Source organism: Cyanistes caeruleus, chromosome 11, assembly GCF_971803275.1.
Source record: "Cyanistes caeruleus chromosome 11, bCyaCae1.hap1.1, whole genome shotgun sequence".
NCBI classification, from domain to species: domain Eukaryota; kingdom Metazoa; phylum Chordata; class Aves; order Passeriformes; family Paridae; genus Cyanistes; species Cyanistes caeruleus.
Window position 1 is genome coordinate 16162871 of NC_141711.1, and position 16114 is coordinate 16178984.

Below are 16114 nucleotides of genomic sequence, written 5' to 3' on the forward strand. Positions count from 1 at the left end.
CCCACAGCAAAAGCACATGTTCTTCAGGGGGAGCCTGGGAGCTGTGGCACTTTCTGCTTTTTCCCCTCAGTGTTCAGAAATGTTGGCTCAGTAATGCTAATGGATTCATCCCTTCCCTGTAGCCACTTGTAGATCTGTTTTTGAATTTGTCTAATAACACACTCCTCTTTTGCAGGCTGGCTGGTGACTTTTATTATAAAAAAATAAAAATAAAAATTTGAGAAGAGGACCTGTGTCTAGAGTCTAGAGCAGTAGCCTCATGCTTGGAAAACTGATTCCATTTCCTGCTATGTGGTAGGAGAGGTGCTGAAATTGGTGCTTTTAGATTCTTAAAGATGGTGATTTTCAGAAACAAACATATCTAATTCTCATTGATATCAATCAAAAGGAAATAGACTCCCCAGGGTTTTTCAATTCAGCAATTTGAATTGCAGTTATGTATTCCATGGTTTGAAAAGTGTATCAGCCAACTCTGCATCTGTAAGTTTCTTAAGTACTTTAAAAACATGCCCTTAGTCTCTGTGCCCTAACCTCCAAGTCCTAAGGAGGAAGTTAGAGCTGCCCATCTCTGAAGGTGTGATAAGGAGAAACACATCAGATATCATGAAGGGTTCATCTGCTAAGGCAGAGGAATATCTAACGAAGATCGAGAACTGTCAGACGTTCACATTTCCCCGGGGCACTCTGCTGAGGACCAGCCAGTGAAATGACCTTTCCACACTCACAGAGAAGCCCTGCACACATGACAGTGCACCCATGGTGGGAAATGAGGTGTGGAGGTGAACAGTGAAATATAGCTGCAGGGATGCTGCAGACAACTCTCTCTCTCTGAGTCAGAAATGCTCCCCAGCTAGAGGGAGTGTATGAGTGCTATATGGTCTTTATGAATTTCTCCAAGACCCACATCAGCTCTGGTGTTAGTCCTGACTGACCTGAGACTGCTGAGGTGGAATGGAGGCCAGTGGCAGAAGGCTACCATGCTAGTGAAGTTAATGCTACATCCTCAGGTGATAACAGATGTCACAAAGCTTGTCACCAACTAGAATATCCCTGTTTGCACATGCTGGCTGTGGAACATGCCAGGGAGATGCTGCCTGTGTAGTGTCAGGAGAAGCTCCTGTTGGATTTCCCTTTGATTGCCCCTTCCAAAGGCACATTTGTCAGCCTTGCTTGCTTTCTCACTTGCTGTTCCATCTTCTAACCATTCCAACTGCCCATCTGCTTTCCAGTTGCTCATCAGTTTTCTTGCCTAGGAATGTGAAACAGCAAGAGCACCTCATGCACTGAAGCAATTTTTCTGTAATGAATAAAGAACTACTGCAGCCAGGTACTCTATTTACAGTTTAGAACACAAACTCGGCGTCCCATTGTTGTTACTGTAAGCACCAATCTCTGCAGATGAGCAAAATGAGAATGGCTTGGATGTAGGGATTTGGCTTTTAGGGAGCATACGGCATCGACAGCATAACCCACAGACCAGAACACTCTCATGGGATGAGCGATACACTTCTGGCTTGCCAGCTGCTGGCTGAGTCTGGGCCAAATTGCTGAGCAAGCAATGGTTTCCCACTTCTGTCTTCCTGGCAGGTTTCAGGGCTAACTGGTTTAAAAACTTGCTGCCTTTAGATTCAGACAGATCCAATGACTGCATAGAAATGCAACCCTGTAATGGAGAGGCTGTGACACCGTGTCAGAAAGGACCCTCCTGCTAATACTGCCTACAGGTGATTCCCCTTCTGGCCTAGGCAGCCTGGAACTCTGGCTTACTATCTAAAGGAGGTGTATGTGATTCAACTATTAATAGTAGCCACCGCTAGCGCACTTCTTTGCGGTGTTACTTAATTCTTAGAAGCAGCCATCTCATCATGGAGCCATCCTGCTGCTGCAGCCCATCCATCAGAGTGGCCGTGGATCCAGGGAATTACTGGGATGGCTGAACAACACCCAGGGAAGGTCCTGTGCCGAGGGCAAGCTCGGAGCCCGGGGTGTGGCGCAGCGGTGCGAGGCATTGTTCGGGCACAGGGGCTCCCTCCCCTCGGGGCCTCGCCCCGGCTGTCCCGGGCAGGACGCGCCCCCGGCCCGGCCCAGCCCAGCTGGGCCTAAATGTGCCAATTCCCGCCCGGGCCGAGGCCTCAGGCGCCATTTGGCGGCCGGATCCTGCTCGCTCTGTGCCTCTCCGCTGCTGGTAAGCAACTCAGGCTGCTCTAAGCCTTCCTCTACTTGCCCTGAAAGAGTCGGTGGTTTGTTTCCCTGCCTTTTTTGTGGTTTTGACATGCATCGGAAGTAATGTAGAGCAGAAGAATGGATGTAGAAAGGGAAGCTCTAAGGGACCCCCAGCCTGTAGTTTTCTGTCTTGAGGTGGTTTGCTAACCTAATATGTCTCCCGGGAATTGAAGGTTCTAGTTAATGTTAAAAGTGTTATTCTGGCAAAATATCTGCTCTATGCCCTGGTTAAAGTGAAAAAGCTATCCATAAAACCCCAGTGCTTGCCACATTTATAACGTTCTTTATCAGTTCAGAATGTTCTCCACAGTTGTATCCTATTTGCCTCATATCACCAAGCTTCTAAAGTTGTGATAACTAGCACCTCTGTAATTATAGAAAATAAGTGTTTCACAGTGTTGGGCACCCTAGCAGGAAAAAGCTCTAAGTTGTAGTCTTGGCTCCCCCACAAGTGCTTTTTCTCTTCGCTGGTTGATTTGTGGAGGTGCTGGTACTGTTTCAGCTCCATGACACAGATGCTGAGCTCCCTGAAAGGGCTGTGAGATTCCAGAGCTGTATAAAGCATCATTATTATGTCTATTTTTATAGATAAGAAAAAGCATGTTTGCAGCAAACAACAAAAAAAAGTATTTCCCAGCTTTGAATGTGATGTATAGAAAAAGGTATATTGCTCAGCTGTTACAGTACCTCATATCAGTGAAATATAGGGTGTTCCTCAAGTTGTATTACACCTGCAAAATCTGTGTCCTGAAATATTAGGTGAGCCAACCAGTTTGGATGTAAATAATAAGCATGTCCATTGTTAGCTTTTTAGAGGCACAGGAAAACCATTTATTCCAGCACCATCTTGAAGCTTCACTCCCTGAGAGTAACTGTTGGGTGTTTCTGTGCCCTGGAAATTTAATTTATCTGAAAACAAGTTTCCTTTGCTCCAGTTGGGGCTATTCTCTCAAGAGAGGTTAAGCTGTACTTCAGGCAGCAGAGTCCTGAGAACAGAAGATAATTTATTAAGATAATTATTTATTATTGCTAATTTAATAGCAGTATTAATCTAGAGTATGTGTCTGCTTCAAAACGTTATAAGCCAGGTCTCCTAAAATCTTTGGCATTTACCAACATATACACTTAGAGAACTCATATTTAGTTTCTTTAGTTTCTTTCAAAGGGTGTGACATACAACAGTCTCAGGCTTTTTCATGGTTTCCTTTTCAATGAGGTTATTCTAGCCATTTATTTTAAATTACTGTTTAATTATTTAGCCCAGACACTGGAGCTTTAATGAAAGGGTCAGGTATGGTTATATCCCTTATAAAATAGGTGAGATTTGACAGAGCCATTTTAGGAATTCACCTGGACTGTTTTTTCAGGTTCCTTTCCACCACAGTGAATTTACTGTAATTAAGAACTAGTGCTGTGGCTGCACTGTTGGATTGGTATCAGCATTTAGCTGTACCCTAAAAATAAACATCTGCAGAAATTTATTATTCTGACCAGCAGGGGGTTTGATTTGGGGGAGAGAGCAGACTTTTGGGGACAGCAGCTGAGCTGTGTTTTAATGGGGTTGGTTTTTGCTCTGTAGTTAAAAGTCTGGAGGCCACTGTCATAAGCAATATCCTTTCTCATGCTCCAGTGGGATGGGATTTTATACAAGAGACACTGCCATTCTTGACAAGCAAAGGAAACTGTTCTTGCCCCATTACCGATGGGTCTACATATAAAGAACCTACAACAAGAAAAGGCATGAGCATCCAAGTGAAAAGATTTTGTTTTTTTCATTCTGTGTGTAAGACCTACAGCTCTCAGGAGCATGACAGATTTTGAAAAAGAAATTGCAGAGTGGTCAAGAAATGAAGCAAATATGGAAATGTATAGTACTGTACAATCTGTAGTCTTAGCACTTCATCCACCCCCTTCCCTGAAGTCTGAGCACTGATCACAGCAAAGTACTGGGTTTATTTTTCCCTCTTTGCTGTTCCTGTCAAACCTTCCATGCCCCAAACCCCATGTGTACAGCACCTCCTGGAGCTGGTGAAGGGCATCAGTGCTCACAGTCACAGGGGACACTCAGCAGCATCCTCACTGTGAGCTCTGCTACACGGGATGAAGAGGCAGAAGTGAAAACTCAGGAGAGGAAAAGCACTGGGTTTATTTTAGTATCATGGTGCTGGTATGATTTTCAGTGTTTCTTGGAGTACACATTACAGGATGTGTTCTTTATGAATTTTTTATTGATCTTGACTCAGTGACTGTGATTAATAGTATTTTCATCCAAAAATGTCACCTCTGGCAATAAATCTGAATTTTAACCTGTCTATGCTTCTGTTCCTTCAATCCCTAGAGAGGATTGATATGAGAGGAAGCTGAAGCTGAGGGGGAATGTTCTCCAGGACCACACCATCACCATATGTGACTCCATTAACCCAATCAAATTCCTTTATTATCGCCTCTTACTGTGGTGGCATTTTGCATCTGCTTTGTGGGGGCATCTGTGTTAGATCTGTGCATGGATGACAGGAAAGGGTTTCTTATTTCAAAGAATTCAGTGCCTAATGAGCTGTACACAGGGATTGTATCAAACTATATTCAAAGATTATTAGGACTACAGTGCTTGGAGACAGAAGTATTTTACAGCTTTTAGAGGAATATATAAATGCCGTGTTCATTTCAGAAGGACTCAGACAGATTTCATCTCTTGGGCAGAGAGGCAATTAGTTCCTAATCACTAATCAAACAAAAGGTGATGCAGTAGCAATACATCACCTGCTACCTACAGCTTGCCCCTCCTAATTTGTGTGCTGAAATGTAGTCTCTGCTGGTCTATCCCTTCGTATTAAAGCAAGAGGGAAGCTGCAGTTCAGCAGTGGTTTTTAACTCAAAGTAGATTATTCATCAGAATTGGAAGACTTATTTTCCAATCACTTGCCAAAATTGGAAAAGCTTTTTTTTTTTCCAAGTGCAAGCGCAGAGCTGTACAGTATTTAGCTGACTACCTTCTTTATGGAGCTCATGGTAAACTTGAAGGTAAACTAGGTACCTAAGTATCTTTGTGGGCTGTCTTAAACACCCACTGGAGAGGAAGAATAAACAGTGTGTGTTACTGCTCTGCCTGTTGAGTCTGAAGCTAAAGCACTATCATAGCTGAATGAATGCTGTGAAGGGTTAGGCTGTTCCTGGAGTAAGAAATTCTCTAAGCACTGGGTAGGACACCAGGAAAGGGGAACCAGCTGATTTCATTATCAAATGAAATTATTTCCCTTGAATTTCTCCCTTGGATTAGGGAAAAACTTCAAGGAACAAGGCCATTTGGCATTTTTTTGCCTTGATAGCTGAAAGAATTTCTGGGATATCAGTTGAGAGAAGCAATCAATAAGTACATTGGTTGAAGATGAATGGAACGCTTTTTGCTTTTGCACATCAGAAAATGGGAATGTTGTGTGGTTCCATTTACCTGCTTGGCCACAGTTATTGGTGTCTGCCTGCAAGTTGGCAGTGCTGGATGTGTTCCTGTGTTTGAGAGGGGAATATCTGTAGCTGTGTATTCCAGTCGCCTGGTGCTCACTGCTCATGTACAGCTGTTCTGGTCCTGCTCTGTCTGTGGGCCTCAGCTAGCAATCCTGAGCTGCAATCTGCATCAGAGCCTGCGCCCTCAGCAGGGATTTTTCTCATTAACTGATGCTGAAGTTCTGTTTCCTAATAAGTTTGCACATGGTTGTGTGAAGTCTCCATAAGCGATTATGTGTATATCCCAGAGGATGTATGTGTGCTGGTTTTCAGTAGTGTAAAACTATGTACTGATTATAGTGTAAAACTGTGCTACTGATTTTGCACAAAAAAATTTCCTTCAGATACTTCTTCTGAGACTGAAGAGGCAAATTGGAAATATTTGTATAATAATTACTCATGGAGGGCCAGCATCTGAACATGTTGGAAATTAATCTGGTGGAATGTGTATGTGATTAGTCTGGATGCTGATGCTATCTTGATGAGTACTTTCCTTCATTTTTACTGATTCTTTTTCATCAGGAATATACAACAACACTCTAATGTCGAGTTAATGAAGGTTGGGTTTTATTTTGGAGGACATATATATAATTGCAGGGAAATAAAACATCTGTGCAATGTATATTGCATATCTGTATCTGTCCTTAATTGTTACAGTTTTTATCTTTGCATTTTCAGAGCTGGAGACTGTTGAGTGTTATTGAATCTTTATTGCTTCTAAGATCCTAGATTGATACTTGGAAAGAGTGAGCTATGTAACATCACTGATCTGATTCTGCTTTCTGTGCAGTGCAGCTTTAAATTTCTAGAGTCAAAGCTGCATCTTAAAATAAGATGCGGGTGCAGACTCCACTTCCTGGAGCCTTTGCTTTTGTTCTTTCTCGTTTTTAGTTTAAAATAAGTCATTCGGAATAAAAGTCTATTTTTGTTCTTTGTGGGTGGGAAAAAAACTTGGCTCCCTCGGTTCTCATCCTGTGCACATCAGCGTGATGTATGTACACCCAGTGTTAGTATCTGGGAGATACCAGATAAAGCCTTCAGTTACTTTGATCTACTAGTCATGTGTTAAAAGTAGGAATAAAAGTTCCTTTCTAAAATACAGAGATTTTGAGATATTTGCACTGCTGTGCTTTCCATCCCTCTACATTTTACAAATGTAGGAAACTGATGTGGAGAGACCACTTGGACCACTGCACGGAGCAGGCCACTCTTACTGCACAGCAGATTTTGTAACCCGTGAACACAAAACACAGAGCCTTAGGAGAAGGTGTGCTGTGCTCAGCTGAAGGGGTAAGTAGAATTTCTGTAGTCCCCAGAAGTTATATTTAAATTACATAAACAGAAAATAAAGTTTATGAGGTCATTTCTTCCTTTCCCTCTGTTCCCCAAGGCAGGGTTTTTTAATACTTAGACGATTTTTGACAGATGACTGTTTAGCCCGTTTGAAAAAATTCAGATGATGGAGACTCTGCAACTTCCCAAGGCAATCTATTCCAGTGCTCAACTGTCCCAATCATTATTCACATTTAATCTGTGGAGGACAAAGGCTGGCAAAGCCTTTTCATACAAAAGGAAAGGACTTTTAGAAATTACAGCATCTTTAATTTCAGTGGGCTGTTTCTCCTGTGATGTGTAAGATGGTTCCTTCCCAGCAGACAAAGGTGTGGCAATGCTTGTTCGTGAGCCTGGGGGCTCAGGAACTCACCCCTCCTTAAAGTGTGAGACCAGAGCATGGGTGCCAACACATTCCTTGTTCTCCCAGAAATTTTGTATAGCTAGAACTTAGGTGTGTGATCAGTTTTTCTGGGATTTCTGGGATTTCTGGACATGTGCAGTAAACACACCCCCGAGGAGGGCAGGACAGAAGCTTGTGAAGAGTGACTGCAGCTGCAGGGGTATTTAGCACCTACGCGTAATGTATGCAGGGAGGGGAGGGAGAAAAAGAGAGGAGGGACATTATAAACATTCACATAAGGAAGAGTTGGCAGAGATGCACAGGAAAGAATTTTGAGTCCTGGTAGCTGTGTGCTGTTGTCAGAGTGGAAATGCAGAAGCTCAGTATGATTTGTGTCTGTGTCAGTTTCCCAGTGCAGAAGTGCTGTGATGTGAACAGGCTGTGCTGCTCTATAAGCTGTCACACGGGGTGTTTCAGCCATGAGTTAGAATTCTGTTACCTTTGGGTAGGATGCTGGGGGAGTGGTCCAGCCAGGTTCTTGGGGACCAGCAGCTGATAATCTTGTTCTGCAGGGCAGGAACTGTCAGTTACTTTGTGCTGTACCTGATCCATGCTCTGTGCTGCCACCAAACAAACTGTAAGAGGAATTACATTATTTTTTTCTAGTGAAATGCATGCTGACAGGGAAATCTGCAGGTGTAGGAAGGTATGCTGTTAAGGTTTGTACTGTCACAGCTGGGGGGTGGCCAGGGCTCTTGACACAGCTTGGTTGAAAAAAGAACTTGCTATGCAGCCTTGCTCTTAAGGTAGTTGGATGTCTCGAACAGCAGTTAAGTGTCTGGTGGACAGGGGCCACCTGGATTAATTCAGATGCTGGGCTAAAGTGAATAGCTGGTCTTGTACTATTTAGCAAACTATTACTGGAGATTTGGAATCTGAAGCAGACAAAGCCACCTGAGACTGTGGACCCTTGGATGTGTGCACTGGCTGGTTTTTTTTGGGTTTTTTTCCCCCTAGATGCACACAGGGTGCTCCCACTGTGTGCCTAGTGTCTGTCCCAAAACAGCCTCTCCTAGGTGGCCTGAGAGCTCTCCCTAGCCAATACCTTGGGCTCTTCTGACAGAGAAGCAATGTATGTGAGCATTCAGACCTCCTGCCCCTGCTGTAGCTCATGCAGGGGGGATACTGAGGTGGGAGCAGCCCTGGGCTATGTTCCAGCACCATCTCTGACAGAGAGCTGGTTTGTTAATGGTTTCCTGGCATCTTGGACTAGCAAGCCTTTCTCAGGTTTCAAAAGTTTATTGTCAAAATTTTAACTGATGACCATTAAATTTCACTGTTGCATTTGGTTTGGATCGGCTGCAAATTAAATCTGACTTTGCGAACCACTCTTTACAATGCTGTCTGCTGGAAGGGATCCAAGAGTACCACCTGAGCCAATCTCTGGGTCAGGTTGCTTTCCCTGAGCTCCCTTTGTGGCTGAAGCAGATAAAATTTTCCCTTGGTTCTCATTCTGTCAGGTGTTCAAGAGCATCCATAATATTTTAATTAAAATGGCAAAATGGAGTTAATCTAATAGCTAGCTCTAGGTTATACAAATACCTTAGACCTGAGAGTGGTTTTAGGTACTGAAGGGTTAACTGCACAGAGTTTCATACTTGAATGGAAAAAGAATGACACCTTTTTTTTATCAGCCGTTTTGGTGCTGTCTTTTTTAATCATTTCAGGCTTTGAACTCCTGCTCTGAAAGAGAGTCTCTGTCTCTTCATCTTCAGCGGCTGCCAGGTCTGGAGGTCTAATCAATGTAGGTTATTGATAGCAAATCAATTAATGCAGACAAAAGATCAAAATTAAGGGGCTTTCACTAAATTAATAAGTGATTCCAAGTCTTTTAACAGAGTGCCTGAGATAAGGGCAGCTCAGTCTTCTGGGACAGCAGCCTCCAGTCCTGTTTCCAAAGACAATCAACTGGAGAGAGCGAGCTGTGCTTTTTACATCTTTTCCCCCATTTAAATAGCCTGTTTTGTTCAATAGGAAGTGCTTAAAATCTGAGTCCAGCAAGGTTGCCAGGAATCAGGTCCTAAGTGAAAGGAGCAGATTTATCTGCAGAAGGGTGTGATGGTCTCATTCTGCTGATTGAGGGAGGACCAGTTATTTCAAAAGCCAAATTTATGTAAGATCCCAGCCAACAACAGAGTTAAGGTTTGCTTCAATAGCAGATATATCTGAAATTGAACTAGAGATGCCCACAGAAGAAACTAGATGCACAGTAACTAAAATAATATGGAGCTCTTGCCAGACCCAGCCCTTCTGCCCTGTGGCAGGACTTCTTGGAAGACGGCATACAAGACTCAGTCCAAATTACTTGCAGTTGGTGGTCCTGCACAATTCCCTTCCAGGAATGTCAGAGCTAAGATGCCTGACACTCTGAGGCTGGAGTTTACTACTGCCAGTACATCCCAGACCCATCAGCCTCTCCCAGGAGACTGGCTGGAGACCTGGAAGCTGGGAGCTTCCTATCAGTTAGAGCAGCTTTTCCATCTTTCCTCCTGCTTTAACCAAGGGAAACAAATGAACTGTGCCATGCAGGAGGAGGAGAGCATCTCTTACAAATTTCCATGTGTGTAGTGCTGCCTGCTATTTCTGCCAGTTTTCCTGCTTAATAAGAAGGGCTATTCTTTGAAATGCCAGAAACTCTCCTGCTGTGACAGTAATTAACAGGGATGGGGATGGAGATGGAGCTGGGAAGCGGATTGCAGGAGCACAAATACAGTGTGTAGCTCCCTGAGGGTGAAGAGTGGCTCAGGTCACTCCATGAGTCTCACTTGCAGTATGGTGGAAACGCTGTCTCCCTGTTTGGACCTGTCTGGGTTCAGTCAGGTCCTTGTGCCACTGGTGCTTGGTACTGTCCAGAGGGGCTGGATGCTGCTTCCAGGTGCTGAGCAGGCTCTGGGGGCTGAGAGTAGAAGTTATGGCACCTTGATGGCACTTCCACAATGGATCCAGTGGTCTGGCTTTCTCTATGCACTTGATCCTATGATGTCAAGGAAAACTCTGAATTAAATTCCTGTAGTTTTTGGTTGTAAGCCTAATTGCAAGCCATTATGTGTTAAAGAGTACTTTTTATATGCTGTGTGAATGATTTCTCTGAAATGGCTGCAGCTTCCAAAACTTCTGACTAGAAGCTTATGCCAGAAGTGCTAATATTTGAGTGAATAGATGGAGGTTTACAAATGTAGCCCATGATATAGCCATGTCTGTCACAGCAGAATTGTACCTGAATGCAAAGCTTTACTGGGTCAAATTTAATGTAATCAAAGGTTCATCTTTGCTTCTGCTACTTTGTCTACTGAGCTCTGCCTGGCTGTTGCTGCTCATTGCCTGTTCTCCTGCCAGTACTGAAATCCAGTGTGTTACCTTCATCTGCTTTCCTTTGGACTTAAAAGAGCAACACAGCTGATGTCTGTTGGTCTGTCTAATCCACTGGTGCTGATCTGCCCCCATCACAGAGTTGTGGAGCTGGGCACGTGGCACGGAGCAGTGGATGTTGTAGTTGGCATTGCAGCCCAAAGCCTGGGTCACATCTGAGAGAAGAACTAAGTTAACTTCCTACCCCAAATGGACTGAGAAGTGACTCTGGGAAGGTGCAGTGCTGCTGTTCTTTCTGTGCCTGCTGGGAATGACTCTGCTGTACTGTCTTGCTTGCTTCAGGCAGGATTTGCAGCCCTGTGTGTGCAATCCTTTGCCTTTCTTCCACTGCTTTCAGTTTCCTCCTACAAACGCCTGCGCTGACTGCAGTTCTCTGCAGCCACATGTCTCAGTAGCTGCTTAACCTAGAAATTCATTGCTAAAAAGATCTGACATCATAACACCCTGGAAAAAGACTTCTAACTCCCCTTCCCCCTCCCTGGTCCTTCTCTTTTCTTTTCCCAGGATATATGAAAAGCTGTAACTACTAAATCAAAATCTATTTGATTTTTGTACTCCCTTGATAACTGGGCAGCTGATCCCTATCACCCAGCTAAGGCTTATCTGCTGCCTCCAGCCTCCCTGCTGCAGCAATTGGTTCCTGCGGGGACAGCGCTGGGTTATAAAGTGAGACTGATATCGTGGTCAGGGCCTTTTGCTTTCTCACTGTGGCCATTGTTGGTGATATGTTCCCGAGCAAGTGGCTTGGTTTTCTGGGAGGACTAGAAGGAAGGACTGGGCCTGTGGGATTTAGAGGTTCAGAGATATATTTTTAATCCCCTTATTACTTTTTTTAAGTTGTGAAGTGATGTCAGGGAAAGTGCAGGGTCAACAGCATAGGCTAGAGCCAAGGTAATGGGTTGGTGGTTTTGCTTTAGCTCTTGAAGTTCCCAGGTGAGATCTTGGCCTTGTTAGGCAAGCACTGACCTACATGTGTGTTGTTCATTTCAGCCTGTTCTGAAAACAGTTCTAGTAGAAGAAAAAACTGCCAACTGCTGTACTTGGTATATTACTGCGAATTTTGAACTGTAATTGTAATTTTTCTGTAACTTTTCAATGAGTTTACCAGTGTGCTGAAGAGGCTGTAGATCCGTATCTGCACAGCTGGGTGTAGGTAGCTCACTCCCAGCTACATAACACTAGTAGGATGTGGGAATAAAAGCGTTTCCACCCCATCCCTTCTGGCTCAGTCATGTCCTAACTGCAGTGATTCAGCTATCTGGAGCCACTGGAAAGGCTTCAGTCATGTTAGCACCTTTTAATAAGCAAGATGAGGAAGCAGAGACTGCCACAGCCATGCTGTATTATTTAAATTGCTGAGCCCTCATGTGTAATTAGAGTTCTGTTACTCTCATTGGGCACTAGCTTGAGGTGAGAGAATAGAATTAAATCAAATTGTCTGTCTTTCCTGGAACTGAGGAGTCTGGGCAGCACACACAGCTGGCAGTTTGGTTCAAGATTAGTTGGCAGTGCAGATAAAACTGCATTTTGTAGTCCCAAGAAGAGTGATGTAGGGTAAGTCCTGCAATGGGTGGTGTAAGAAAAATGCTGAGCTAAGGGCAATGAGGCAGCTGGTGAGACTCACCCAAGTAACAGAGATCGGCTGCAAGAAGTACAAAAATAAAAAATTGAGATAGTAGTTATAAGAGCTTCTGGGAAAGACCTTCCCTCTACATGCTTATTTCCAGCAGAAGTCACTGGCCTTTATATCCTGTCCCTGCTTTGGCAGCAGCCACTTGGGTTGTATAGGGGAAAACAGAGGGTCCAGAGCCATCCTGCCCCTCAGCTCTCCTGGTCAGCTACTGCTTTGATGATGTGTGAAGTTACCCCACACCTCTTTCATCTGCAATGATGTTTTATAGCTAGCACAGCCAGGCTGGCAGTGTATTTGTATGGCTCTGTTTGCAGGGGAAGGTGAGGCAGACACTTCCTCACTTTTCAGTTTCTTCCTCTCCAGACCTGTAAGTGTCCATAAGTTACTCTCCCCCCCGTGCTTATGAAACCTCTTGGCACTGGCAAGCTGCCCCAGTTTGGTTACAGGAATATTGCCTGATCCTTGCCTTGCTGTGTTGTACTCATGAGGAGTTCAGTTCACAAGTCGGCTCATTTCAAAACTCTCACTTGCGTCTGCTAACTAATAAAAATGAAATAGTGGTAAGAACAAGTTGAGTGCTCCCAGACTGGCTGCTTGCTGTATCGGGGTGTTCTCTGTGATGTGAACTTACACAGCTGAGTTATAAAACCTTCAGCTAGGCTGATAAATATTATTTGGCAGTGCTCCCAAGCACTTGCATTGACCACTGAGATAAATGTAGGATTTTCTCGCTTTCAAGTGGGTAAAACTGTTCCAGTTGGTGGTTTTTGCAACAGCCTAGAGCAAGCCAAAGTCCTAATGCCTTGTGGAGCTCCATGGCTTGGCTCTGATGCTGACACTTGGACATCCAACAGGATCAGCTGGATTCTCTGAAGTATTTTCTGCTACTGAGTGGGTTACAGACCCCTTCTCTGCACCCAGGTCTTAGACAAGGAAGGATTGTGGTAACACTCAAAGCCTGGCAGTTTAATGAAACAATTGAACAAAAAATTCAGGAATAGGCACAGTGCTGCACTCAAGAAAAAAGACCAGCTTCCTATATAGGTAGTACTTCTCTATAGTCTAGACAGATTATTTTACACTCTAAGACTGTATAATTCTATGTGGTTAAGATACAAGAGCTCAGCTCTGGCATGGGCAGTTACCCTCACTGAGCAGAGAAGTGCCTTTGTTTAAGCCACCCAAATGAAAAGCTACTGCCTTCCAGTGATTTAAACCAAAATGCCCTGTTCTGCATTGGAGTTCTATTAAAAGGAAATGCTGCCACAGCCCAGTGGACACACAGTAATTTGCCAAGCCACGGAAACTTCACTGTTTGCAATCACATGGCTATGCCATGCTTCTCCTCTGGCTGAATTAAAGTAACTTGATCACAGTTGCACAAACACTTGAGTTTTAAAGACTTTGAAAATGCCTGTGCAGGTACTTGTCTGCACCTGTCAGAGCTTGACACTCAAGGGCAGGAAGTGGATATGCAGACATGTTGGCTTCCCATCCACAAAAACAAGCCATGCCCATTCCAGTGCCATCTCTGTAGCAGGAGGGTGCCTTGGATTTGTGTTCTTTACCAGTGGATTTCTGCAGCAGGAGTAGGAATGTAGGCCAGGAATTCCTGGCATTCTTTCCCATCTGATATTGCTGATTGGCAAAGTGTTAAGGTGGTGACAATGGGAATCTTTTTTCCTGTAAGAAATGTATCAGCCCCTTTCATCCTGTCACCAAGTGCCTTTTGTGTCAAGTGTAGAGACCACTCAGAATCCAGAGACCACCATGTAGAATTACAGTTCTGCAGGGCTTTCTGTGTTACAACTGTGAGTTAACTTGCCCTTTGTTCTATGTCTCCCTTCACAACTGGCACAGGCATCCTTGTTTTTACTATTCTAAAGCTTGTGGAGATCTGAGGCAGCCTTGTAGCCTGCAGTGAGAGGTCTGAAGTTCCACCTGTGTTTGGGTGGAGCTACCAGAAGTGAGTCCATGCTGACTGTTTGCTTTTACATCAGAAATGGCAACAATAAACTCTCCTGAGACTTTGTTCTGCAGGTGTTCCCTGGTGGACGAAGGGTCAGCAGCTTGTGAGCCATGTCTCACGATGTTGGTTTTTTCTGCAAAATGCAGCTAGAGTCCAAATCTGGAAGAGAAATACAACTCATTGGATTATCCTGCTCCTGGAAAGAGAAAACAAGGTCTAACAATCGTGTTGCAGAACTCAGATGCATCTCACTATCATTTGCTGTTGTGGATACCCCAAACAGTGTTGCCTTCCCATTAAGGCAATGAACTGAAGTCTGCAAGAGGCAGTAAAATGACTTCAGGATTGTTGGAATTTCTGTAGCGTGGCAGCAAGTCGTTGTAGAGCAGTTGACAGAAGTAAAACCATTTGTCCTTACAGTGTGGAAGCGTAGAGTGTGTCCAAGCAAAATGCAAGCTCTCTTCAAATAGATGTGTTGGGTGAAGCTAGGAGGGGGAAGGATGGCACAGGGACAGTGGCAGAGCTAAGAGTGGACCAGCCTTTCTGGCCTCTGCCTTTTAGAGCCCCATTCACTGGGATGTATAATTTTGGCAGTGAATGTTTAGTGTGCAGGTGGGCATTATTTTATATCTAGTGTAATTTGAAAGTCAAGTTCTAAAAAGCCCTCAAGAGCAGTGATACTGAGCAATTGGCACTGCTGCCAGCATTGATAGAAACACAGATTTGAGCTGGCAGAAACACAAAACTGTGCTTTAAAAAATATGTTTCACATTGGAAAATTAAGAGTTTGCCACTATTGTCCTGCTGGACCAGGTAAGAACTCATCAGGAAACACTGAATGCTGTCCAATTCCTGGACACCAGTATTGTCTGAAATAGAAGTGATTCTTATTTTGCTTCTTTAGCAGCTCTCAGTTTTGCTTGCAGGAAAATAAAATAAACAAGATTCCTTCTCCAGCCCAAGCAGTCAAGTACTCCACATACATCGGTCAAAAAAATCCTGCTGTAGCAAGGGATTGGATTGGGTTTGACAGGGTTTCTGTTTCTTAGGCCATGGAGGATGTTGCTGAAGTTCTCAGCACTGAAAGCTGTTTGATTTCATTGGTAGCAGAGAGTGTGGCAGGGGACAGTCTCCTCTGTTCCCTGTCAAGGGGAGGGGAGGGAGCTCTTTGCAGGTGGGCAGGAGATGGTACCAGTGCAATTAAAAAATAATAAAAGTTGGGACAAAATTACTCCCCTGCATATGAGTATTTTATAGCTCCTGAGATGAGCAAGTTCTTAGGGCTTTGAGACACAAGGAACTCACCATTATCCATCCTGCTTTTCTATGCATTAAGGCTTTTAAAAATACCACTTTCCTCTTCTTCCCACTCTTTGCAGAAACAGCATCCCTTTATTCCTTGTAGAATACATACATACAATTCTTTCTGCAGACTTCACAATCTCCCTTTTACCTTAATAAATTGAAATTCAGAATTTTAGCCTGACTTCCCTGAAGAGGTGGTGATGCTCAGTGCAAGGCAGTTTATTCCATCTGATGACTTATTATCATCACTCAATTTCCTCCTTTATCTCAAAGTGGTTGTTAATTGCTGCACCCATACATCCCTATTTAGCATGAAAAGTCTCTCTGTTTAGCAGCACTGGTGTTGCTAAGACTGTCCTTTTAGGCTGCATTTAGAAGG

At 44.0% G+C, this 16114-nt stretch overlaps 1 protein-coding gene across 2 annotated transcripts in view; it reads left to right on the plus strand.

Annotated features, from left to right (window-relative positions):
* Nucleotides 1–736: 736 nt before the first annotated feature.
* Nucleotides 737–16114, plus strand: part of LOC111935192 (uncharacterized) — a 53026-nt gene continuing 37648 nt past the window's right edge. Inside the window, exons 1-2 of one of the 2 annotated variants that reach the window (XM_023935537.2) lie at nucleotides 737–2185; nucleotides 6885–7014. The gene's annotated coding sequence lies outside the window, so the exon portion shown is untranslated. The remainder of the gene's footprint in view (nucleotides 2186–6884; nucleotides 7015–16114) is intronic. The other variant, XM_023935536.2, reaches the window with a different exon arrangement.